This window comes from Eriocheir sinensis, chromosome 40 (genome assembly GCF_024679095.1).
Source record: "Eriocheir sinensis breed Jianghai 21 chromosome 40, ASM2467909v1, whole genome shotgun sequence".
In the NCBI taxonomy this organism is placed as follows: domain Eukaryota; kingdom Metazoa; phylum Arthropoda; class Malacostraca; order Decapoda; family Varunidae; genus Eriocheir; species Eriocheir sinensis.
In genome coordinates this window covers 10,794,387-10,821,153 of record NC_066548.1, presented here as the reverse complement: position 1 = coordinate 10,821,153, position 26,767 = coordinate 10,794,387, and the positions used below count along the sequence as shown (strand labels likewise).

General features: G+C 39.3%; 1 pseudogene; it reads left to right on the top strand.

Moving 5' to 3' along the window:
- The first annotated feature begins 13,836 nt into the window (after positions 1 to 13,836).
- Positions 13,837 to 26,767, top strand: part of LOC127009353 (serine beta-lactamase-like protein LACTB, mitochondrial) — a 17,641-nt pseudogene continuing 4,710 nt past the window's right edge.

Below are 26,767 nucleotides of genomic sequence, written 5' to 3'. Positions count from 1 at the left end.
CTACGAATCTGTGGGCCTGAGTTCGAATCTCGGCCTTGGCAGTCACCTCACAGCTCACCTAGCTGTTCCTCCCTTTTGGGCTGGTCAGTAAATGAGTACTTTGTGAAACCTGAGGAAGATAAACTGTGGCAATCTGTTTATCGAGGCCATGGATTTTCAAAGGACTAATGAAACAAATGAGCGTTGCAGCCATGTGTAGCTATACTGTATGCCCACAACTCTACCTTTATTCTCCTTAACTTTGTCCCTTGCATACTAATCTCAGAGTCTTGATCTTCGTTGAATCTCAGATATTCAGTCTTTCTGATAATTTTGAGTCCTATTTTCAACTAGTTAATTATTTCTATTTTTTATCAGTATCAGTTTATTTTTAAGGGTTAATAAATTGATTTTTCAGGTGGAGGAGGAAGAATGTTTTCCCGTGGTGGTCAGCTGCAAGTGGCTGGGGTAGTTGTAGGTTCTTGGGGACCAAACTATGGCTCCAATGGTAATGACAGCAGAAACAGAGTTAGACATCCTGTAAGTATTCCTGAAACTAATATCTCTAAGTAATTCATGAACATTCCTGAATCCAAAAAACATAATCAAGATTCATGTTTTAGACTTAAGTAGCTTTCTGCAAATTCATTACATTGATGATAGTAAATGAATATCAGTGCATAGAGCCAGAGGTTCTCAATCTTTTTTCAGTGATGGCACCCTGAACTCATATAAACCCTTTTGGGCCCCCCCCCCCCCCCCCCCCACACACACACACACACACACACACCTCCTCACATGAATTAACTTCTTATACAGAATTGTACCTGTTTAAATTACTATAATTAATGGATTAAAATTATTATCCATACTCAAACCAAAATTAACATACGATACAGTACATGCCCAAACAGAACTCATCAGTCGAATTAGATTAACTTAACCCGTGGGCTTCAGCTATGGGAAAGCTGAGAAATGGCCGAGAAACATCAACATTACACTGCATTTTGAGACTAAGAAAAGAGCATGGAACATATATCAGGGTACTCCTCTCATAACCATAAAGCCGTTAAAAATATTTACTTTTACTCAAACTCCATTCTTTTTGGGTGGTGTTTGTTACAAAATAAACAGTCTCAGCCGAAGAAAAAAAGGGATTCAAAATTCATGATAATCTTTTGGCACCCCAAGGCACTGTCTGCAGCACTCAGTTTGAGAACCTTTGGCATAGACATTTAAATGTGCTGGAACTGTAATTCAGCTTCCAAGTAACACATGACTGGTTTTCCATGTCATATGATGTGTTCCAGTATGTTACTTTCCCTGGTTTTCCATGTTATATGATGTGATCCAGTATGTTACTTTCCCTGGTTTTCCATGTCATATGATGTGATCCAGTATGTTACTCTCCCTGGTTTTCCTCATCCTCTGACAGTTCTTTTTTTGTTTATCATTCCACATCCATAAAATTGTATATTTGAGCAATGATTATTTTTCTAGAAGTGTCAGGCATCTTATCATGAAGTGATAGACCCATATAGTCTCTTAGCAGCCCTCCTACTTGGTTGCTGAGGTCATGGTTTTCCCATCTAATTAAACCATTTCTAAAGAGGTTCCATGGAAAATATTGGCTGTTGCAGGTTGCAAGTTTTCAGCCTTTTTATCATATTTTTCATTATAAAAGGCAAATGGCTTATAAGATGACCCCCAAAAATGTCCATCCTTTCTTCCTATTCCTTTTAAATCCCTTTTCTCTCATATTTTTATTTTTGCTACTTCTACAATGTGGTCAGAGCCATGAAAGATTCATCCCACAACCATTCCAACCAATACATCATGCTGCATCCTCTATTACCCACAGCTATACATGTCCTGTCAATCTCATCTCATTTCCTTTGACTCATGTATGCTTGTGGATTAACTTCTGTTAAAAGGTGTTTACCAGGAGCAAACCCCTCTCAGCACAGATTATCATCATCATCATTTCGTTTAACATCCGTTTTCACTCTTCCTGAGCGGTTGGACGCTTTATGGCTCTCCTCCATTCTACTCTGTCTTCTGCCTGATGTTCATCCAATTCCATCAATGCTAAGTCTTTCTGTATACACCTTCTCCACGTTTTCCTAGGTCTACCAACTGGTCTCCTTCCTTCTACTTCTAATCTCTCCACAACTCCCAACACTGTATCTTCACCTGATTTCTTTACATGTCCAAACCATCGGAGTCTTTCCCTTCTGAGCACTGTTTCCAGGTCCTCTCCTCTATATCTGTTAGCTACATCTGCACTGGACACCCTATCGTGCCACCTGATCCCCACCATATACCTTAGCATTCTGCGATCACTTGCTCTCAATACCTCCATCAATTTTCTAGTTAGAGCCCATGTTTCTGCTCCATACAACATCACTGATTTAATACACGCTTGGTACACCCCTGCTCTGCACTTTAGAGGGATGCTACGATTCACAAGCAGACTAGCCACCTCCTTCCACTTTAACCACACTGCCGCCACTCTCGCTCTCACTGTCCTCTCCACTCCTGCCTCACAGAACATTTCCCAAATAACAGAAATGTTCTACCTCATCCAGCTTTCCTCCATTCACCTCTAGTTCATCCCTCTCAGTTTCTTGTCCTTGCTGTCTCCTTACACAAGCTGGGCATTTAAAATTCTGCAATCCTCTTACATTTCTGAGGCCTAAGCATCTAAGGTGGCACCACTGCCTGCAACATGTGCACCAGACGGAATTTACACCTACTCCCTTCCCACACCATCCATATGAATATTTTCCTGATTTAATCTTTTCTCTTGCTTCTTTTCCAGTCACCATGTACTTCAGTTTTTCCATATTAATTTTCAAACCTCTCTCCTCCATTCCTTCCTTCCATTTATTAAACTTTTCTTTCACTTCTTCTGCTGTCTCTGCATTTACTACCAAGTCATCTGCATACAGCAGCTCCCATGGTGCCTCTCCTCTTGCTTCCTTTGTTGCCTCCTCCATTATTTTTATAAACAGGAGCGGGCTAAGGACAGATCCCTGATGTACCCCCACTCCAATTTCGAACTCATCTGATGTTCCCACCACTGTTTTCATTCTTGATTTTGTACCTTCATATAGTTCCATCACCGATTCAACATATCTTTCTGGTACTCTTTGCCTTCTCAATGCCCATCTTATTATTTCCCCTGGTACTCTGTCAGATGCATTCTCTAGATCTACAAAAACATGATACAATCTCCTCATTCATTCATTCATTCATTCATTCATTCCATCGACACCTGCTCCTAGGAGTGCCCACCAGGTGATGGCCACGGCAGAAGAGTTTCCAACTTTCTCTATCCAGATTCCCTCCTTGTCTGCTCAAAGTTTCTCAAAGATCTTTCACCCCTCTCCCTAATGTACTCCTGCACCCTATCTCTCCATTTCACTGGAGGTCGTCCTCTAGCATTCCCTCCCTCTATCTCACTCCCGTACACCTTTCTGGTCATCTTACTCTCCTCCATTCTCTCCATGTGGCCAAACCACTTCAATGTCTGTCGCTTCACTTCTTCCGCCACTCCACACTTCTTCCCTTCACCCCCGTGACACATTCCAAAACGCTCGTACGCACTTCCATTACTCATTCCATCCATTCTACTCACACCACAAGCACTCCTCAAATAACTCATTTCCACTGCCTGCACTCTAGACCTCTGACTTTCATTCCAGGCCAACATTTCACTTGCATATGTGAGGGTTGGTACTATTATTGTATTTCTCAAATCCCTCTTTACCTCCATGCTCACACTTCTGCCATTCATGATACGTCCCAAAGACCCTACCACCCTTCTTCCTTGCAATGCCCTTTCTCTTATCTCTCCCTCCATACCACCATGCTTACACATAACTGATCCAAGGTACTTAAACTCATTGACTTCCTCCATTTCTTCACCATTCAAAATTATTTTGCATTCTTTTTCACATTCAATTCCCACTCTATATAGACATACGAAATATACAACTTCACTTCTACTTCGCTCACAAACCATCACTTTACTTTTGTTGACATTTACTTTCAGCTTTCTCCTTTTACAGACACTATCAAAAACACTGACCAAATTTTGTAACACTGACCAAATTTTGTAAGTCACTTTCATTTCCTGCAATGAACACTGTGTCATCAGCAAACAGTATTGAATTCAGTACCCACTTCCTTCCCTCTGCAAACATTCTTACTCCAACTTCCCCAACTTTGCCCTTCATTTCTCTAATAACACTATCCATATAAATATTGAACAACCATGGTGACATGACACATCCCTGCATTAAGCCCACTTTTACCTCAAAATGTTCACTTGTTTCTCCACTAATTTTGACACATGCAGATGCATCCTCATTGAAAGACATTATTGCACTAAGCAGTTTTCTTCCCACACCATAAATCTTTAAAACATCCCACAATGCAATCCAATCGACTCTGTCATAAGCTTTTTCCAAATCCATGAAGGCAATGTATAGTTTCTTTCCTTTTGCTGTTATTTTTTCTACTTCCATCCTGAAGGAAAATATCTGATCCACACATCCCCATCCCTTCCTGAAGCCTCCTTTGAGATGTAAGCATAAATATAGAGATAAAATAACTCGTATATTGGCCAAAGTGAGCCAGGACGCAGTATGCGCGTCCTCGGATATGGTACAGGGCACGCAAGGATGCAGTATACGCATCCTCGTGTTGAAGGGGGTAGTATTATGGAGACTTGCTCCTTGTCCGGGCTAAAAGGATTAAAAACAACAGCTGATGGTCGCTGCCCCCCTCCCCGTTGGTTCTACCCCGCAGGGTATACTAATGGTGCGTACTGTGTGAGGGTGAGGATGGGGTAGGCTACCTTCCACGTCAGAGGGTAGCTGTATTGCTCTTTTCCCAATACCCCAAAACAAGGGAGCTCTGCGCATTGGCAACAACGCACCTCGGACGAACCCCACTGGTCACAACACTGCCACTCCTCTTCTTAAACCTTTCTCTTCTCCAGAAGCACAGATTACCACAGAGTATTGCCCATTCTTATTTACTTCATCAACACCATTACCCAACTACACCAGTCTTCACATATTCAGCATTTGCATTCATATTCCCTAACACAAATATTCCTCTTTCCTTCCCTAGACTTTTTATAGCATTGGCCTAAACCTCACAAAATCTCATCTCAATCTAGCCTTTCTTTCCCTTATACAGTGGGGCCCCTCGACTAGCATTTTTTCTGACTAGCGTTTTCAAGTCTAGCAATAGGATAGAAACAGTCCCTTTAATTAACAATCCACACCTTTTTAGTTGTTTCACCAATACATAAATGTCTACCTTCTCAAATGATGCTATGATTTCTCTACTTTTCCATTCTACATTCATTCCATTCACACTCACACAGGCTACCCCAGAGAATTCCTCCTTCCTTATCCTCCCCATCCCAGAGAAAAATGAGACCCCTGTCTACTTGCAGCCATTTTCTGTCCACTCCCCCTCAGTGCCACTTATAGGTGGCAGGGCTAATGCAGTGCTTATTCCTGGAGAGACACCGGGCATCAGAATGTTGTAAAGCTACAGGTATCAATACCCAAGTCCATGTATTAATATATGCTTTACAGTAAACAATCTGTTTAACACAAAATACTGCCAAAGGAACTCATCCTAAATGGATTTTGTGCTAAATTGAGGTGTTAATTCAATGCGATATATTGATACGGGACTGAAGCGACACACTTATTACTAAATATATATTCACTGACAAAAAAGACAAGAAAAATTTGACAAAAGCGATTATGGAAAAAAAAAAATGCAGAAATGATGAAGCAGGGATTCTCTGACAGGAAGATGCTGACATACTGCATGTCAGTTAGCCTCCCTTGGCCCTGCCCCACACTGAAGAGTTGTCAGATGCACATGATTGTCTTTACTGCTTTCATGGTTACACCATGCAGACATACCCTCCAATTATTTTAAATTCCTTTCAAAAGACTATGTACTTGTGTATATATTAATAATAACTTATATTTTCAACAAAGCAGCAGTATAGTGGTTACAGTAGCAGGGACACTGGAGGGGCTGCCTCCAACAACAGAGCATCTCGCGGAACAAGAGGGCGGCCCACTGTTTTGGTGAGTAGTTTTGTGGGATAGTCCAACTTTCACTTATGAAATTCAGATTTTTTAATATTACAGGTAGTCCTCAAGTTACAATGAGGTTCAGGACCAGCTTGCCAGTCATAAGTCAAAGTGCTCTTTATGTTGTCAAAACCTTACTCCTAGGCCGCAAAAAGATCCTCCAGAAAACTTTTACTTCACGCAACGTGTGAGCTAACTTAAGGAAGAAATCTCGGTTCTGTGAGTAATCTTCAGTGATGGGAGCCAAGTTGAAAGACTCCCTTTGAGAGGAAAACTCTTCTCCCAGACCTGTTTATTAATACAGCACCTGGATTTATTCAGTTTCAATGATGTCAGTTTGCATTTTGAAACCTTTTCATTAACTCATGGTCCTGGAAATGTAGGTGAGCCTTTATGACATGAATTATTCTGCTGCAGAATACTTGACAATGTTTATTATATTTCAGGCCAAACGGCGAACCATAAAAAAACGTGAAGTACGCACAAGCAAGGGACGTGGCATTACTATAGAAACCCCAGGCAACAAGTAAGTCTATGCAGTCAAATAGTATGCAAGATTTACAGAGTTCGGTGAGATATTCCTTAGTATTTATTAGTAGTTGTAGCTTATCCTAAAACACTTGTATCCTGTATATATTTTCTAATTTCTTTTGTATAACACAATTTCTGTTGGCAATTTAAGCTAGTTTATTGTATTCTGTCAAGAAGGATTTAAGTTCTAGAGATTCTCATCTCATTTGGGGCTGAGTTTGAAAGTGTTTATAGGCAATGTCTCCTCATGCTCTGGTGATGAGACTTTCAGATTCATTAGAAAATGACACCAGGGCCAAATTTTCAAAGCTGCAGATATTTCACGTGTTGAATGATTGCTAGTTCAAATTGAAAACAAAATTGCCACTAATTTAATGGGCAAAATGTGTTTCTTTTGTGGTACTAACAACAGGACACCAAAAAATATGTAGCTGCATGCTGCTGCAACTTTCAAATCATCCAGAAAAAAACTGTAAATAAAGTTAGAATAAAATTTGAGATGAAGAGGTAGGGACCACAGGTCTACTTGACATGAAATGATGCTCCCGACATATGCCCTCCTTGATTTATTGGTTGTGCTACATCAGTGCAGTTTTGACTCGAGAAAGTGGTAGAGTTTGTTCAGATAATCTCTGCACCAGAATCAGTGCATCAAGATTTATCACACAACTTTATATTTTCCTTCCATACCATCATAAAAATGCAAGAGGCATTACCCACATGCTGCCCAGATCATGAATCTACCCAAACTTCAGCAAGTTCATTCAAGTTGAGCACCAGGGGGAAACATGGGCCAAGCAAGAGTCATACATCATGGCAGCCACTATAAATAAAATATGCCTGCGCCTCTAACAGGCTGGTGTCGTCCATGAGGCCCCCAAGAGAGCCTACTGGCATTTTAGGCAACACCTAAAAAATTAAAAAATTAAAATAAAAAAGTCTGGCAGCGACGTACATCTTCCTAGCTCAATGGTGCGAAGAAAGGAGTATCTTTCTCTTCTCTCTCTAGTAGCAGTTGACAGTTGGTATGGCCTTGAAAATTTTATCCTGAGTTTTCCCCTCCATCCTCATGTTTGTGCCCATTTTTGCCAGATTACATAATGAGTAGAAAACATGAATGGCAAAACAATTCAAGCAATCATTGATATTTATAAAGCTGGGCTTAGTAATAAGGAAATTTGCAAGTTAAAAGGACTGAAGCTTAGAACAGTGCAAGATTTGATCCATCGATTTAAGGCTGGCAGAGAAGAGATACACCTCAAGAAACAACCAGGGAAATAAAATAAAATATTCTGATAGAACCGGGAGTATGTTTAGATGACAGCTTAACGTCAGTCCTTGCCTTGCAGCCAGGAAACTGAAAGAACAAATCCATATTCTTCTTGGTGATGTGTCACTCCATATGGTGCAAGAAACTTTACAACGAGACCTTGGCTACAAGTATTATCAGGCAGGGTAGAGGTCCTGATAAATGACCTCCAAACAAAGAGGAGGCCTCATTTTGCCAACCTATGTAAAGTTCAATGATTGCTTGTATTGTTTTGTCATCCGTGCCGACGTGGTACACTGAGATGGTTTGGACACAGGATGAGAATGAATTTGGGAAGACAGTGTATGAGGGAATGATTGAGGAAGTGGGTGTAATGGGAAAACCATCTGTGAAGTGAATCAATAGAGTGAGCAAGTATTGGAGCAAGAGAGTTGGAAATGGCAGGATTGAGTGTGCTGAGAGGAAGTGTCAGAATAGGGAAAGATGGAGACACTTCTGCCATGGCCACCCCCTGGAGGGAACAGGGTGTCAGAGATATAGATAGATAGATGTTTTCCACTCATTATGAAATCCAGCAAAATGGATGTAAACACAGGGATGTAGTAGAGATCTCAGGCTAAAATGTTTAGGGACATACAAACTGACAACTGCTACTGAAGGGAGTGGAGGAGAGGAGACCCTCCATCTCTTACACCAGTGAGCAGGGAAAATGTACATTACTACCGGACACATGATTCATGGCTCTTGCAGTTTAGTGATGGAATGGGAGGCAAATATAAAATTGTACAAGAAATCTTGATGTAATGATTGGGTGCAGTGATCCATGCAAACTGTGGTTAATATTGGGGGAGATCAAGGAAGGCATCTTAATATATTGAATATATGTTTATTACTTGCTAATTCTAAAACCCCAAAGGACAGGTGACTAATTACAGACAGCAACTACAGTACCCTCCCAAGTTTTGTGCTTGCTTTTTTCTGAAGGTATAGCAGATTATGACATCTGTTGCTTAGTAACTCATAACTATTTCTTCTCTTTTCCTACCAGCCGTTCCATGAGCATGAAGGAGTTGATGGTGGTGCCTGGTGGTGGGTATGATACGACTCAAGTGAGTCAGGATGGAGAGGGTCTCAGCCCTTACCCACCCCACACCTCCCAAAGTCACTCCTCTAGTGGCCTCAAGAGCCCAGACTCTGGTGTTAATGTGTCCATCCTGGAGTAAGCATGGTTGTGTTGTGAACAAAGGAGGTTGGTAATTTTTGGCTGTGGGTGAGTAGTTTAGACAATAGTTTAAAACTCTGACTTTAGCGTAGTTCTGTTAACAGTGTTGATACCAGATAGGATTAGCAAAACTTATATTACATAAAATGTAATTAACTGAGTTGAAAATTTGTTCATTTCAGATTTTTTTTTTTTTTTTTTTTTTTCACTTTCAAAGTTAAAAATTACCACCCCTGTTGTCAACAGACAATTATGTTTAGCTGTCACTTTGCCACTGCCACTAATTAATGGTATGATAAACATCTTGCAACTGCTGCATACTTGATAAAACATACCATTTTAACCTTTTCTTAAGAAATAAATACCAGCCCTGTGTCTAGCTCTAATTTAACTGTTTTCATGGAAGCAGAGAAAAAAGATGGCCAATTGTAAATAACAAATAGCTTTTAAAAATATATAAATGTTAACAAGACTTGCATATATATATTTTTCTTTCTGTTTTTGAGAAAAAGATTGCATATTTATCAAATTAAGGCAGATGCAATTAAAATTCAGTTATCCATGATTCACCAGACAGATTAATCACTCACATATTTATCATATAGTTACAGTCTTCCATACATTCATGTTTAATTGAATGATCACTACATAATTTATTTTTTTCTGCTTTCATGACACAGGAATCAAGATTATGAGCTATTTTCTCAATATTACAGGCCAGACATATAAACACCTTTATCATAATGGAGCATAGTTCCGTGATCCCAAGTATGTGACAAATTTTACAGCTGTCAGACTGTCTGTGATGTTAGAAGCTCTACATTGAGATGTTACTGGTGACTATGTACCTTTATGACTTACTTCAAGCCTACAGCATTTTGAAGAAGTAATTTTAGCCTCAGCTGCAAGTTTTCTTTAGGTCATAGTCCCTGATTTCATCTTAATGGTACTCCCAGAAAGTACAAGGTGGGCAGCTGCAGACACTTGAGTATATGCCATGAGAAGGTGCCAGCTACCCCCTCTGCTGCTGTTAGACACGAAGTATATATGAAGATGAATTTTTATTTTTATATGACTGTTATATTGTTAAAGTGGTGATTGAGACATTTTTATGAGTGAGACTTGTTGGAAGTTGGCAAGTTAGTGGTTAAGTTTTGGTGACTTCCACTACCACAGACAGTATGGTTATGATTGCATGAATAGGAATCCTGAACAAAGAATGTAGGTAACAATAAAAGCAACTCATTTTAGCATTGCCAGATTATGTCAAAGTTATACATCCCAATCCAGGAGCAGAATATTTATGAAGTATACTGAATTTAGACACTTCTATATACAGAGTAGGACATGGCATTAGCAAGGGTCTTAAAATTTTATGACTGCATATAATGCACTGAATAATTTAGTTAAGGTTCATAATGTTACAAGAGAGAAGGGATCAGTCTTCAGAAACTTTCCAACACAAGATTTAAGAATTTTCAATGGTTCTTTAGGAAACTATTTGATATACTTGATACTTTGAACATGTTGTTACACATGTCAGGACTGACAAGAACCAAATGATGAGGCTGCAGGTGTCTTAATGCATAGGTTGTCTTGGGTTGAATATTTTTTTTTATCATTTGAGAACACTAGGAAACAGTGTTTTGGAATATTCTTAAATTGATATTTATTTTTACTAAACCTTCATCACCATTAAATGAATTATCTAGGTTTAGGTTTTTGCATAACTCCTTTTTTTTTCCAAAAAACAAAATAATATATAAATAGCTTACTTTACTTGCCCAAGTATGCCTAAAAGATCAAAGTATCTTTAATGCACCATTTAAATTGGTGTATATGAGCATGCCTCTTGCATCAGTGAAAAACTAAAACCATTGAACATGATTTGAAACAGGGTCATTATACCATGGCTTATACTAAAGTATGAGAATTGTTGTTTCATGTATGTATTAAAATGTAAAGTGTTTTTATGATCCATGATACTTGATCCCCTTATAGTGTTGTACCACTGAATGACTTGCAGGTTAACAATTGTAATTGGCGAGTTTTAGTGAGGATGATTGTTATTAGTAGCACTCATTGCTATAAAGCTATAATACTGAACATTGGTTAGACATTAACTAAATCAGCTTTCTCATGTTTAAAAATTCGGCATGCAACTTTTCTCAAGAAAATAGTTGTTCACCACTGACTTAATTTGGAATTCTATGGAATGGGTTAATATATTGTCTCAGACAATGCCCACTGAACTTTACAGATTGCTATTGTAGTTTTAAATAATGGAATTTCATTTAATGAAAGCTATATTATCTAATTTCCTTAGAATTTATATTCCCATTTTAATGGGAACAAAACTTTGTTACATTATCTTGCAACATGTCTGTGTTTCAGTGAGGGGCCCATGTTTGTGTAATAAGTGTCATGTTCAGCTAATGGAATTTTCATAGTCCTATAATGCACTTTTAACATATGCTGCTACTTTACCCTAAAACCCCACAACCCATTGAATTGGAGTGAGGTCATATAAGAGTTGGTATTTTTCATTGTAAAATGTTATATATTAGCTCCAAGTCCTTTGTGAGGAAGACTTTGCTCACCTGAGGGATGCATATCAAATGAAGAATTTTTTTTTGGCCTATGAAGTAAATCATAAAACTTTGATGAAGCAAGCAAAAGTGTAAACTCTTCAGTTTATTACTCATGTAATTGTACAATAAAGCAAAATTGAAATGCATTTAAATATTTGATGTTTGTTTGATCTAAAATAAACCCATAAGAAAACATTTTATGTTGAGTATTGTCTTCATCATCACAAGGATAACTTCATACCTGGACATTATTTGCCAGGATGCTTTAGTGTACATTGTATACATGCAACTGAAAATTTGATAGCTACTTGCATCATAGCATTAGGACATAATAATATATGTAGATCTAGCGAAAGCAAGACGTCTTGCCCAATGTTTCAAATAGATTACATGTGCATTATCTATTCAGTGTTGAAATGCTCAACAGTAAGAGCCTTGATAAACATAAATTATTAATGTTCACACTAAGGGAAACTACTGTAGCATTGGTATATTGAACAATAGTCAATTTGAAACTAAGAAGTTTCCAGGTTGTAAATTATGCTCTTAATTTGGTGTAGTCCAAAGCTTTTCATTACTTATATTTTATTGGATGTTTAATAATTTTCTTTGTTCTTTTCAATTCATTGCTCACGGGCATGTTTTGTGGATATAATGTTACTAGAAATATTCAATGGTCAGCATATGCAAACAATTATATGAACCCTGCAACACCATTTAGAATGTTGACAATAATACATAAGTGCTTTTGAGTATGTTAGACATTGATTTATAAGTGCTCGGGAAATATTATCAAGCCTTAACCAAGGCTGCTCTAAGTACAGTTGCAATTATTGAATGGGCCCCTCTTTGATGTTATGCTTAAAACAACCTTTTTATTGGTGGAGTTGTGTTGGAAGAGCAGGAAATGCATAATGAACTTCTGATTAGTGAAAACACACACACACATACACACACACACACACACACACGCTTTAAAGATAAGTTGGATAAATGCAGACACGGAGACGGGACCACACGAGCATAATGCCCAGGCCCTGTAAAACTACAACTAGGTAAATACAACTAGGTAAATACACACATAAACATTTGTCTGTAGTCCTGCATTGAAAAAGTTACTGCCATCAGTTGTCACTGGTGACACAAATAACATTTTTATTTGTGTTCCCAAATTGTTACATTCTCTATTGAACTGATTTTGGGAGAAAGGATGGGGAGGAGGAAATATTTTTAACAAATTTTTGATGGAATAGAAACATCATTTGTGTCTGTAGGGGTAATTTGTTAAATTTACTTTTCAATGAGCAGCTCATTTCCTGTTCTACCTGCACAACTTTCATCTCAAAACTGATTGTTGTATCAAATACAGAAATATTCATTAACCCAAGCAAGTTTGAATAGTTAGAGTAATGAGAAGCAAAAAAACTTATGAAGCTATAATACTAACCTTGAAAGGACACAACAAACTTGTTGGGAAATATTATGTTGTGTGAGTTCATGTCATATGTAGTCTGTATCCCAAACTCTAAAGTGCTTTTGTAAGTATTTGTTCATGTTATCACTTTCATTGTAATAACAAGTTCAACTTGTACATGATATATATTTATTTTATAACAAATTTTGAAGAAAAAAAAAGATTATAAAATTACAGCTTTATTTGTTAGTTGAGCATCACTTTAGAAAAAAAAAAAAGACTTCTGCACAAATACTTGCAAAAGATTTTAGAGATTGACAATATATCAATATCCAAATTAGATATTTTGTGTGACGATTAGCCTGCAGCATCATTTTAAAAACTTTTTGGAATGGTTGGAATAGCATTTATTTGAGATATCCATGATTGTTAAGATTTGAAACGTGATGTCGTATGGCTTTCTTCCTGCAAAATAGCATAAAAATGAAGCACTGTGGTATATTTAGAATTGAAAGAGGAAGTTTGGTCAGGACAGGAAGGACTAAACAGCAAACCAAATGTAGGTGTCTGATGAGTAACAGCTAGGTGACTGGAATAAAGAAATATAGTTGTAAAAAAAAAAAAAAAAATATATATATATATATATATATATATATATATATATATATATATTATATATATATATATATATATATATATATATATATATATATATATATATATATATATAATTAATCTGTGGTTCAAAAGGAAATATTTGGAATAGTATTATTAAAATTAGATATTTAATTATAATAATTGTTTATATGTTTGAATAATAAATGTACATTTGATTTTTTTTTTTTTAATTTTCAAAACAGTTAAAGTTTAAGGAAAATATGAATTTCATTGTAATCAATTGACACTGTATTACAATGTTTTATGCCAGTCATCTAACTAGTGAATAAAAAAGTGTTACAATGAGACAAGTGTCATGCTGAAGGCATGTAACAATGATGGCATGGAAAGTAAAGATTGGTTGGAATGTATCCTTCATTTTTGCATCCTTAATCCTTAGATTTTGCAATCCCTGTATCTGGAGTATATACACAATATTCAATAACAAAACACTTACCAAAACTATAATTTCTTTGTTTGCATTAGTTGTATAGGTTGAGAATCCTTTATCTGAAATTCGTGGGACCTAAAGTGTTGCGGATTTCGGATTTTTCGGAATTTGGAATTTTTTTATTTTTATTTCATTTTATTCTATTATAGATAAACATAAATGTTTTTCTTTTCTTTTCATTATTACCCATAGGGATATCTGCAGGCCCTTTTGACATTTTGAACAATATCTTTACACCACAGAGCACACAACACGCGGTAATCACAATAAGAGTAACGAGTGAAAGTGTTACTGTGACGACTAATGACGCTAAGTCAGATTTTGAGTTTAATGTCTTAAGGACATAGTCTGATAATGAAACATCACCAGCAGCTTCTCCTGCCATCGTAAATGAGGGTAATGTGTGGGTATGTACAGCGTCCACGGCCAAAGATATAGGATTTGTTTACCTCTCGACACTGCCACAGCGTCCGGACCAGCGGGTGTGGCTGCGTTTGAGAGAGGAATCCGGGCCGCCCCGTGCGCCCGGCGTCCGCTGATCTTCTTGACGAAACATGCATCACTAGCTGTTCTGACCGACGAGTTCCTTGCAACAGAGGATGAAAAGGAAGTTTCAGTGGTTATAGTGGCACAGAGAGGTGAAACGCATTGGAAACACTTAATTATATGTATTTGTTTGGGCAGCCATATTTGCTGATAACGTCATCACAGCACGGATCTGCTGGACTGGACAATAATACGCAGGGCACCCGTACAGGTGCATAACACGCATATTTGTTGGCTGTTGGGGGGACGGGGGAGCCGAGTGTGCAGGGGAGGGAAGTGAATCACGTGTAATTGTTAGTGTTGGTGTGTTGTGGTGACAAGTGAGTATGTATTTGTTTTTTGAATGAGTCTATTGTACCGCTCCACCTCTCTCAACCGGGCTCCCGGAAGGAATCCGGATTCGGAATCCGGGCTCCGCGTCACGCGTTTGAGAGCGCAAGGATCGGCACGGTCATCATTTGCTTTTATAATAGCATAAATAAACTTGGGTTGGACAGATCCCGACAAGCAGTCGACAAAAGACACGGTACCGTGTCGAAATTCATGTATGTATTCGGGATGGGATGTCTCATGATATCCGGATGTCTCATGACACCACACCGGATTCCTCTCTCAAACGCAGCCCTGCAACAATCATAATATGGCACCACGCTACAAGACGGTCTTGGTTTGGTAGGTACTCACCCCTTTCGGTCGTAACTACAGCCTTTGTAACGGCGGTCTCGCTCAGGACAAACAGCCTGATAACAAAATGAATGTTGCCTAAGCTGAGAGAGCCCACAGTGACACGAGTGGGGACATTTACAGGAGTCCTCCCTACCCAGTGCACACCACGCCCAGGCTCTCCAGGAATTATTTATCCCCTCAATTGTCCCTCTGGTCCATGGCTCTGGTTCCTGTCTGCAGCGTACTGAAACCTAGCAAGAATTCCATCACCTTTATTACATTTCCATCTAGCATCCTATTCCATACTTCTGTTCCTATCTCCTGTATTATTTTTTTCTACCACACACACACACACACACACAGACACAGCTGACGCCACGAGAGAAGAATGGTAAAGTTGGCAAAAGTGTTCCTCGCGCAGTGCTGGGAAAAAAGGGAGCAAATGTCTGAATAAGTGAAAATAAGTGACTTTATTTCAGTTTTGAAAATTACGTAACACTGAAAACACTGAAAAGGAAGGTGTGTGAATAATAAGAAGGGAGGAAGGAAGAAGAAGCAGATGAAGAGGAACACACGTCAAAATGGCGGCGCACAACATCCAGTCAGGCGTTCGGTTTATCTTAAAAAAAACAAGCAAGTTACCCTCTTACGAGAAGCAGACGCATTTACAGCAGAACCAGGACGCTCGTAGACGATAGTAGAAGCATGCAGGAAAGGACATGATGCTGAGGGTGAGGAATTGTGCTGTGATCGTGCCCCACTACTTTTCATCATTATACTCGGCTGTTTTCATTTAAAGATGTATGTTAACCACACTTGAGTGACATCGCTACCACTAACTGCATTGGTGTCGGTGAAGGTGGGCGTCATAAACGTGCTAATCCAGACCCGTAATTTTGGCAGGTTTTTGGGGTGCTAGCTAGAGGACTTTGGGGGGAGGGGGGGGGGTGCTTTATCCGCCATCGTGATTATACCTTCCTTGGATAATATTTACGAAACCCTGGCCACCTCTGGCAAAGTTAATACTTACATCATGGACTTCTTTTTGGTCCCTGAATGCGGTGGCTAGGGTTTCGTAAATATTCCCCCCCTTCATTTGTAGCGCTGGCCGCACACCATCTGAGTTACATAGTACATATTAGCCACTATAGAGTGAAGCGATCATGCACAGGTGGTGGAATATTTTTTAAATAAACACTTTAAGGGTCATTTTGATGCCGATATAGAAAACATTGGGGGGGGGGGGACGTATAGCTCTCCTAGCCTCCCAGAAATTACGGCCCTGTAATTACAATTACAGCGTCGATAGAAGTGGTGGATATTTGGGCCCTTATCCGCCATCGTGATTATTACCTTCCTTTGTAGCGCTGGACACACACCATCTGAGTTACATAGTACATATTAGCCACTATAGAGCAGTGATTCCCAACCTTTTTTTCTGTGGCTTTCCCCCTTCAACCAGTTCAACCATCCGGATTTCTCCCTTCATGTGGACAAGAAAAAGTACCCAAAACAAAATTTATTTGCTTAATTAATGACATAACGTAATAAACAAATAGCCAAACAAAATTGATTTGCTTAGTAACAAATCAGTCAATCAATAGCCCCATTCTACGAGATTTTTTTTCCAGTCGACTATATATATAATTGCTAGTAATTTACATTTCCCTCAGGTTAAATTTCCCATAGGTTGGGAAATGCTGCACCAGAGGGTGCCCTGGGTTGACTTGTTGACGTTACCTGGTTTGTTGTTTGTTGTACGTAAAACATCACCATTTGCGCACTCACCATTTGCGCTCTCGCCATTTGCACGGCCTTAATTTGTGGCTATTGTTCCACCATTTGTGCAGGTGGTCTTGCCATTTGTGCACCTCGCCCCTCCACCACTGACTAAGGGTTGGTTCCCCCTAGTGCCGTCTCCCGCGTAAATTTAAATTTCTGCGTATTCTATGTCTATGTCTATGTCCATGGTGGTGATGAATTTGGTGGTGGTTTTGAAGGTGGTGGTGGTGACGAAGGTGATGGTGGTGACGAAGGTTATGGTGGTGATAAAGGTGATGGTAGTGGAGATGAAGGTGGTGACGGTGATAAAGATGGTGGGGGTTATGAATGTGGTGGTGGTGGTGAAGGTGATGGTGGTGGTGATCAAGGTTGTAGTGATGATGAAAGAAGTGTTGGTGGTGAAGGTGGTGGTGGTGGTGATTAGCTAATGTGGTGGGGGTGACAAAGGTGGTGATGAAGGTGGTGATAATAGTGGTGGTGGTGATGAAGGTGGTGGCGGTGATGAAGGTGATGGTGGTGGTGATAATAGTGGTAGTGATGATGAAGACGGTGCATGGTGGCGATTAAGGTGGTTGTGGTGATGAAGGTGGCAATGGTGGTGGTGGTGATAGTGGTAGCGTTGACAAGGTGGTGGTCCACGGTGATGAGGTCACCAACCCGATCCATTAAGTATTTCAAAACATTCGATCATTTTTCCTCAGAGGCGACGTATCTCAAAAGAGGACATGTTGAGGGTGGAAAGCCTCTCGTCGTAGGGTTTGTTGCGCAAGGAAGGGATAATTTTTGTTACTCGACGTTGAATGCCTTCTAATTTAGCAATTAGGGTTGGACTAATTACACTTTAAAAAATCAATTACAATTACAATTACAATTACTTTCATTAAATTTGAATTACAATTATAATTATAATTACATTTGGAAACAGCAGTTTGATTACAATTACAATGACTTCAAAACAAATTCAATTACAGCTACAATTACATAATGAACATCACCCGTATGCTACATATATCACTTTTTTTTTTCTCAGCAGAGCAACTCAAGGGCAACAAAAAGAAAATGTAAAAAAATATATAAATAAATAACTTGCTTTCATAGCGATAATAGATTGGCCAAAAAAGGTCAATTTCAGATGTAGAGGTGTATTGATACACTCTTCTTGAAAGAGGTCAAGTCATAGGCAGGTTGAAATACAGACGAAGGAAGGCTGTTCCAGAGTTTACCAGTGAAGGGGATGAAAGAATGGAGATACTGGTTAACTCTTGCATAAGGGGTTTGGACAGAATAGGGATGAGCATGAGTAGAAAGTCATGTGCAGCTGGGCCACATGAAGGGGGAGGCATGCAATTAGCAAGTTGAGAAGAGCAGTCAGCATGAAAATATCGATAGAAGATAGAAAGAGATGCAACATGGTGGCGGAATTTAAGGGGTAGAAGGCTGTCAGTAATAGGACGAGAGCTGATGAGACGAAGAGCCTTAGAATCCACTCTGTCCAGAAGAGCTGTGTGAGTGGAGCCCCTAACACGTGAGTTGCATACCTACTCCATACGAGGGCGGACAAGTCCCTTATATATGGAAAGCATCTGTGCGGGGGATAACTGGCAGAGACGATACAGAACACCCAACCTCGAGGAAGCTGATTTAGCGAGAGAGATGTGAAGTTTCCTGTAGAGATTTTGAGTTAAGGATAGACCGAGGATATTTATTGTTGAAGAAGGTGACAGCTGAGTGTTGTCGAAGAAAGGGGATAGGTGTTTGGAAGATTGTGTAGAGTTGATAGGTGGAGAAATTGGGTATTTGAGGCATTGAAGGACACAAGGTTCCTTTTACCCCAATCGGAAATGCTAGCAAGGTCTGAGGTTGAGCGTTCGTCAGTGTATGAGTGGATAGGTCAGTTTGTTATGGAAAGATCATTGATGAATAACAGGAGGAGAGTGGGTGATAGGACAGAGCCCTATGGGACACCACTGTTGAAAGGTTTAGGGGAAGAACAGTGACCATCTACCACAGCTGAGGTAGAACGGCTGAAAAGGAAACTGGGGATAAAGGAACAGAGAGAAGGATAGAAACTGAAAGAGGGCAGTTTAGAAAGGAAAGATCTGTGCCAGACTCTATCGAAAGCTTTTGATATGTCTAGCGCAACTGAGAAAGTTTCACCGAAACAGCTAAGAGAGGATGCCAAGAGTCAGTTAAAGCTATTGGGTGGTAGTTTGAGGGATTGGAACAGTCACCCTTCATAGGCACAGGATATATGAAGGTGTACTTCCAGCAGAAAGGAAAGGTAGATGTTGACAGGCAGAGGCGAAAGAGTTTGACCAGGCAGGGTGACAGCACAGAAGCACAATTTTTGAGGACAATAGGAGGCATCCCATCAGGCCCATAAGCCTTCTGAGGGTTGAGGGCAGAGAGGGCATAGGAAGCATCATTCTAAAGGATCTTAATTACAGGCATAAAGGAGTCAGAGGAGGGATGAGTAGGGGGAATATGCCCAAAATTGTCTGACATATCTTATGATGAAGCGTAGCGTGTAAGCAGCCAGCATAATTGTAGGAGTCTATAGGACTGAAGTCACTGAACCTCACTGTAGGAAGGTTTTGAAGGAATTAAGTGAACTGAATTACGTTGCAGAGGGCAATAGCAGCAAAAGACCATCTGTTTCTCGTTTAATACACGTTAGCTACAGGACGTGGTCAGGAACTGGACATGTCCATCATGCTCGTTACTGCTTCTATAGTGGCGGAGCGGGCGCCTCGGTCTGTCTGATTGTCACCGGCAAATTTAATCCTTAAAAGCAACCCATCACTTCTAATGGAGAACGACCAGTACCACTTCCATTTTATAATTACAATTAGATTACAATTGACCTCAGCCTTTAATTAATTACAATTACAATTACTTACCATAATTGCATTTTCAATTACAATTACAAAAAAATAATTAATTACATTTCAGTTAAATTACAATTCCTCCGACCCTGTTAGCAAATGTCCTTTGCATGGTGGGGAGACCAAAACTGTACCGCATATTTCAAGTGGGGTCTGACTAAACTATTGTAGAGCGGAAGTATTACATCTTTATTTTTGAATAAAAAGTTTCTTTTAATGAAGCCCAACATTCTGTTCACTTTATTTGCTGCATCGATGCATTGCTGTGAGAATTTGAGGTTTGACGCTACTTCCCTCTTATTTGGTGTTAATTCTCTATGGTTACTATTTTCATCCAGTATATTGCTTTCTACTAGGCATTTCATTAATTCTTTTGTCTTTGCCTGCAGACTCTTTTTAAAATGTGTAGTGTACAAACCAAGTTGTTTTCTAGGTCTTGGATTTGCTGACTTAGAGAATGATGTGCGGTATTCCCCTAACACGGTGATGAGGATTGCCTGCATCAGTAAGCCTCTCAGCATGACTACTGTGGCCAAGCTGTGGGAGGAGGAGAAGCTAGACCTTGATGCTCCAATCCAAAAGTACATTCCAAAGTACCCTGTGAAGACCTATGATGGGAAAGAGGTAAGATTTTTTAATTTTATTTTTTATTTTTTTATATTTTTTTTGCGTCGCAGCCTATTGTGCCATTAGGCTTTTTTTTATGATGTGGTGTACTTTGCTTGTTAATAGGTGGGGCCAACCCATCTCTTAAAATGGTAAAGTGGGAAGCTGCTACATGCTCCTCTTCCCCCAGGTCACCATTACAACTAGACAACTCATCAGCCACAAGTCAGACATCAGACACTACTACAAGCTGAAAGACCCCAATTAGAAAGATAAAAGGGATAAGGAAAATTATGCGAGTACGGAGGACAGTAAAGTGCAGTCCCAGTCATGGGCAGAAAGGGAAAGTATTGTCCTTGGAAATGAAACTGATGAAGAGAAAAAGAATAATTTGTCTGAAGGTAATGATGATAAAAATAAGGAACAGAAGGAAAACCAAAATAATACTGGAAGATGCTCTTGTGGTAAGCGTTTTTCAAAGAAAAGAAAAAGAAGGAAGAAGAAAAAGGAGAAGGAAGAAGATGAGTTTGATCTAGAAGAATGTTACTTTACTGATGAATTTGAGTCTGTAGGAAATGTTCCAGAATGATGACTTGTTTTTCAAACCTGGTGAGTAAAATTGGCTGTTTGTAAGTACTTAGTTTGTATGATACCAGGTAAATATGAGGATGTGCTCCATAAGATACATTGTTCAAGAAGTGTTTTTGAAGGAACAATGCTTTAAACACTAAAATCTGTTTTAAAGGGAATAAGAACTTTATGGAATTCCTCATGTAACATATAATAATCATCATAATCATCATCTATATGACAGTCCAGTAGGATTCCATTTGTGGCTACATTGTGAAATGCTCAAATAGCAGTGTTTTGTGGATGTTGTTGGCTGACCTGAGCAGTCTGTTTCAAAGAGACTGCATTTCTGGGCAAGATTTGATGTTTTTTCACTCCTATTGGTGTTACTTCACATGTCGTTGCATTTTCTACATTTTTTATGCCTAACAGATTATGCTGGAGTGAATTGCCTTACAGTCACAAGGAGCAGTCCATTACTAAACTGAGTTGGTTTTAATTGAAAAAAATTGCTTAACATTGTTAATGTGTCCCTTTCTCAGTGTCTTGATTAATTCAGTAATCAGATATTGATTTGCATTGCATTAACACTTAACTGTTGATGACACAGTGCTCATTGCAGAAAATGAAAGTGACTTACAAAATTTGGTCAGTGTTTTTGATAGTCTGTAAAAGGAGAAAGCTGAAAGTAAATGTCAACAAAAGTAAAGTGATGGTTTGTGAGTGGAATAGAAGTGAGGTTGTAGATTTTGTATGTCCATATAGAGTGGGAATTGAATGTGAAAAAGAATGCAAAATAATTTTGAATGGTGAAGAAATGGAGGAGGTCGATGAGTTTAACCCTCTCGCGCACGATGACGCATTTTGCGTCATCAAGGGTAAAAGGTCCTGGCGCACAATGACGCAAAATGCGTCATAAACTTTAAAAAATTGATTAAAAATTAAGTTTCTGGTGAAAATGCGTTAAACTTGGGAGCATCATTTGTTGGGATAAATTTCTTAATGGTAACGTATGGCAACCTTTCTAAGGAGCGTAGATGAGGAGCTTTGAGCGATTTTTAGTTTTTAGCCTCCTCTGACGGGAGAGGAAAAAAATACAGTTTTCTCGGTGTAACTCGAGAACTAATAGGCGTACAAGAATTTTGAGGATACCATAAGAATCCTCACGAAATTCTGCTTCGAAACATATATTCAGCTAAAAAAGTTGGCCCACAAAATTTTGAGCTAGCGAGTGGGGAAGAGCTGGTACTTAGGATTTGTTGATTTGTTGTTATGATGATGATAACATTTTACTGTACATGTAAACAGCTGTGAAGGTTTATATCAATGTTTGTTGATAGGTAATCTTTATTCACACAGCCTAATGTGCAACACATTGTCTAACAGGTGAAGAGTTCCTGGACACCACCCATGGCTGGACAGTGTTGAGTGCTGTAGTGGAAGGGGCCATCCAGAAGCCCATCACCAAGGTTATCCAGCACTTGTTCTATGAGCTTGGCCTTGACAACACTTACCTTGACAAGCCAGCACCAATCATCTACAACAGAGCAAGGTTGGTCACCAGTCTGACAATATTCTTACATTACTTTTGCCAGGGTTGGGGTGTCCAGTTAAAATCATACAACTCTAACGTGTGTTGTAGACCATTTCTGCTCATTTATGTTAAGTGGTCATTATTTACCTGGATTTGTTTATTTCTGGGGAACTAATTATTTCTTTTTGTATATTTTCTACTGAATGCAGCTTCTTATGGGAATAGTTAGTGCCAGGGGTGTGGAGTCGGAGTCGGAGTCGGAGTCGAGGAGTCGAGGAGTCGGCTACTTTTGGCCGGAGTCGGAGTCGGAGTCGGAGTCGGAATTGGAGTCAGAGTCGGAGTCGGAGTCGGAATTGGAGTCAGAGTCAGAGTCGGAGTCGGAGTCGGAATTGGAGTCAGAGTCGGAGTCGGAGTCGGAGTCGGAATTGGAGTCAGAGTCGAGAATTGGTCGGTCGGTAAAAATATGAGCGACTCCGACTCCTTTTAATTAATTTTTTAAAGATTTCACTTCATGGAGATTCTTACAAATTGGGAGAAATTGACGTTTTGGAAGATATGTCCAATCAAACAGTCTCTGAGGAATATTGGTATTTTAATATTTTTCATGCTTTTTATTTTGTATTTTCTTGAGGATATACCTTAAGGAAGGAGGGCGGTACATGCCGCAACAACCACCCTGACAACAGATAGTACAGGCATCCCTTTTGCCATATTTTATGGTGTTTTGCATGAGCTAATGTGTATATTTAATTCTATCATGGAGGATAATTGCTAAGTGATATCCAAGGATGGTAAAAAGAAAAAAAAAAAAAAATATATATATATATATATATATATATATATATATATATATATATATATATATATATATATATATATATATATATATATATATATATATATATATAAAAAAAAAAAAAAACGGAGTCGGAGTCGGAGTCGATGCAACCTTCAAATTTCCTGGAGTCGGAGTCGAATCGCAACATTTAAATTTACTGGAGTCGGAGTCGGAGTCGTTGAACATTAAATTTACTGGGTCGGAGTCGGAGTCGTTTGAAAAAAAACTCTCACCCACCACCTGGCTAGTGCTATGAAACACTTCAAGGGAAAACAGAATTGTGGAAACTTTTACAAAGTTATGGTTTTGGTTCATCCCTCATCAATTTTCCTATGATTGCAGTTACTACATGTGAGATGAGCATGGAAAACTGAAAAATGCTCCTTCTGTGGACAATTCTTATAAGTTGGCAGGTAGTGGCTTCCTGTCCACAGTGGGGGACTTTTGCAAGTTTGGCAATGCCATGTTGTATGCCAGCCAGCAGGATGATGGAGGAGGTTTGTCAAGATTTCTGCTTTGATGTTTTATAGAATGTTGCTGTTAAGTGCTCCCAGTGAATGGACCGTATTGGCTATACAGGCAGTGCCACATGTGGCCACTCAACTCAAAGCTATACTTTCCACAGAGTTCAAGTTATAGCCTAGAGTGCATCTGAGTCAGTCTCTCTCTCTCTCTCTCTCTCTCTCTCTCTCTCTCTCTCTCTCTCTCTCTCTCTCTCTCTCTCAAAATCGCGTCAAACCTCAAATTCTCACAGCAATGCATCGATGCAGCAAATAAAGCGAACAGAATGTTGGGCTTCATTAAAAGAAACTTTTTATTTAAGAATAAAGATGTAATACTCCCGCTCTACAACAGTTTAGTCAGACCCCACTTGGAATATGCGGTACAGTTTTGGTCTCCCCACCATGCAAAGGATATTGCTAAATTAGAAGGTGTTCAGCGTCGGGCAACGAAAATTATCCCTTCCTTGCGCAACAAATCCTACGAAGAAAGGCTTTCTACCCTTAACATGTTCTCTCTTGAGAAACGTCGCCTCCGAGGAAAACTGATCGAATGTTTTAAAATACTTAATGGTTTCACGAATGTAGACAGATCAACATTGTTTCTGATCGATGACACTTTGCACACGAGGAACAATGGCGTAAAACTCAGATGTAGACAAGTAAATTCCGACTGCACCAAATTTTTCTTCACCAACGTTGTAGTGTGAGAATGGAATAAGCTCCCATCATCAGTGGTCCAGTGTAACATGATTGACTCCTTCAAAAATAAGCTCGACAGTCACTTCCTTCAACTTAATATCAACTAGAGTAGAAATGCAACGTTTTGGAGTCTTCTGATTAATGTAAAATCACTTAGGTTTAAGGACAGACCACCAAGTCTGGACCATGGGGTCTGTGTGGTCTGATTTTCTATGTAAATCTATGTAAATCTCTCAAAATAACATACTTGACCTTGTTGTAACGACCCAAGATAAACTAGTCAGTAGTGTCACGGTAGGAGAACACCTCAGTTCGTGCGATCATAAATTAGTGCGCGTTGACATTAGAGCTCAAACATCAATGACTGAAAATAAAGTAAAGGTGCCCAATTTCAAAAGAGCTAACTTCCTAGAAATCCGACGAAAACTAATAGAAATGCAACTATCAGATGACAGTAATGTAGAGGACGCCTGGCTAAGCTTTAAAACTCACTTACTCACTCAGCAGGACACATTTGTCCCCTTGTGCGAGAAGCGAATTAACACTAATAAAAGCCCACCTTGGTTTAATAGCGAAATTAAACACTCAGTCAAGGAGAGAAAATTGTTTTACAGATTTAAGAAAGAACAAAGCACGCCTGAAAACATTAGACTCTATAATGATGCCAGGCGACGAGTAAACAGATTAGTACGTCAGGCAAAGCATAGATATGAAGAAACTATTGCAGCCAACTGTAAAAATAATCTGAAATCCTTCTTCAGTTACATAAACAACAGAAAGGTGATCAGAAGTGGAATTGGACCCTTAACAAACAGCGACGGTGCACTAGTGACTGACAGGCAACATGCTGCAAACCTATTAAACAATTACTTTTCCTCGGTGTTTAATACTAACAGTCCTCCCATCACTACCACCAACACCAGTACTAATGTAAATCCCGAGCATGCATTGCCTAACTTTGAAATAAACCCCGATGAAGTCCTTAAAACCCTCCAGTCACTTAAAACAAATAAAAGTCCTGGACCTGACAAAGTATATCCAACTCTGCTCAAAGAAACAAAGAGCAAAATACTCTCCTCCCTCACAACCGTATTCAATATGTCCTTACGACAAGGCATCGTCCCTTCGGATTGGAAAAAGGCTAACGTGACACCGATTTTTAAGAAAGGAGACTAAAAAGTACCAGGTAATTACAGGCCCATTAGTCTAACTTCGGTTGTAGGTAAGCTACTTGAGAGCATAATTAGAGACAAAACTGTGAGTTACCTTGAAAGCCACTCATTAATTGGGGACTCACAACATGGCTTCCGTAACAAAAGATCCTGCCTATCAAACCTATTAACCTTTTATAATGACCTCTTCACTGTTTATGACGTAACCAAATCACTGGATGTAGTTTATCTTGATTTCCAGAAAGCGTTTGATAAAGTCCCACATCATAAATTACTTTACAAATTCAAGCAAATAGGTATTGACGGTCAAATAAACCAATGGATCGCGAATTGGTTGAGCAACAGACAACAAAGAGTAGTGATTGACGGATTTAACTCAGAGTGGGCGCTGGTCACTAGGGGCATCCCTCAGGGCTCAGTTCTTGGCCCAGTGCTCTTCATTATTTACATCAATGACGTGGATGTTGGACTCAATAATCGCATTAGTAAATTTGCAGACGACACAAAGATTGGTAACTCGGTTCTCACTGATGAAGACAGGCAAAGCCTCCAAGAGGATTTGCACAAAATTTCAGCTTGGTCGGATAGATGGGAGATGCCCCTGCAGGCTGGATTGCAATAGTAAGGCCAAGCAGGGTGGCGGGCCGGAGGTTGCCCGCCTCTGGGGTTGATAATGATATAATTACAATAGATCTCATTATCTGCTGAAATTCATTT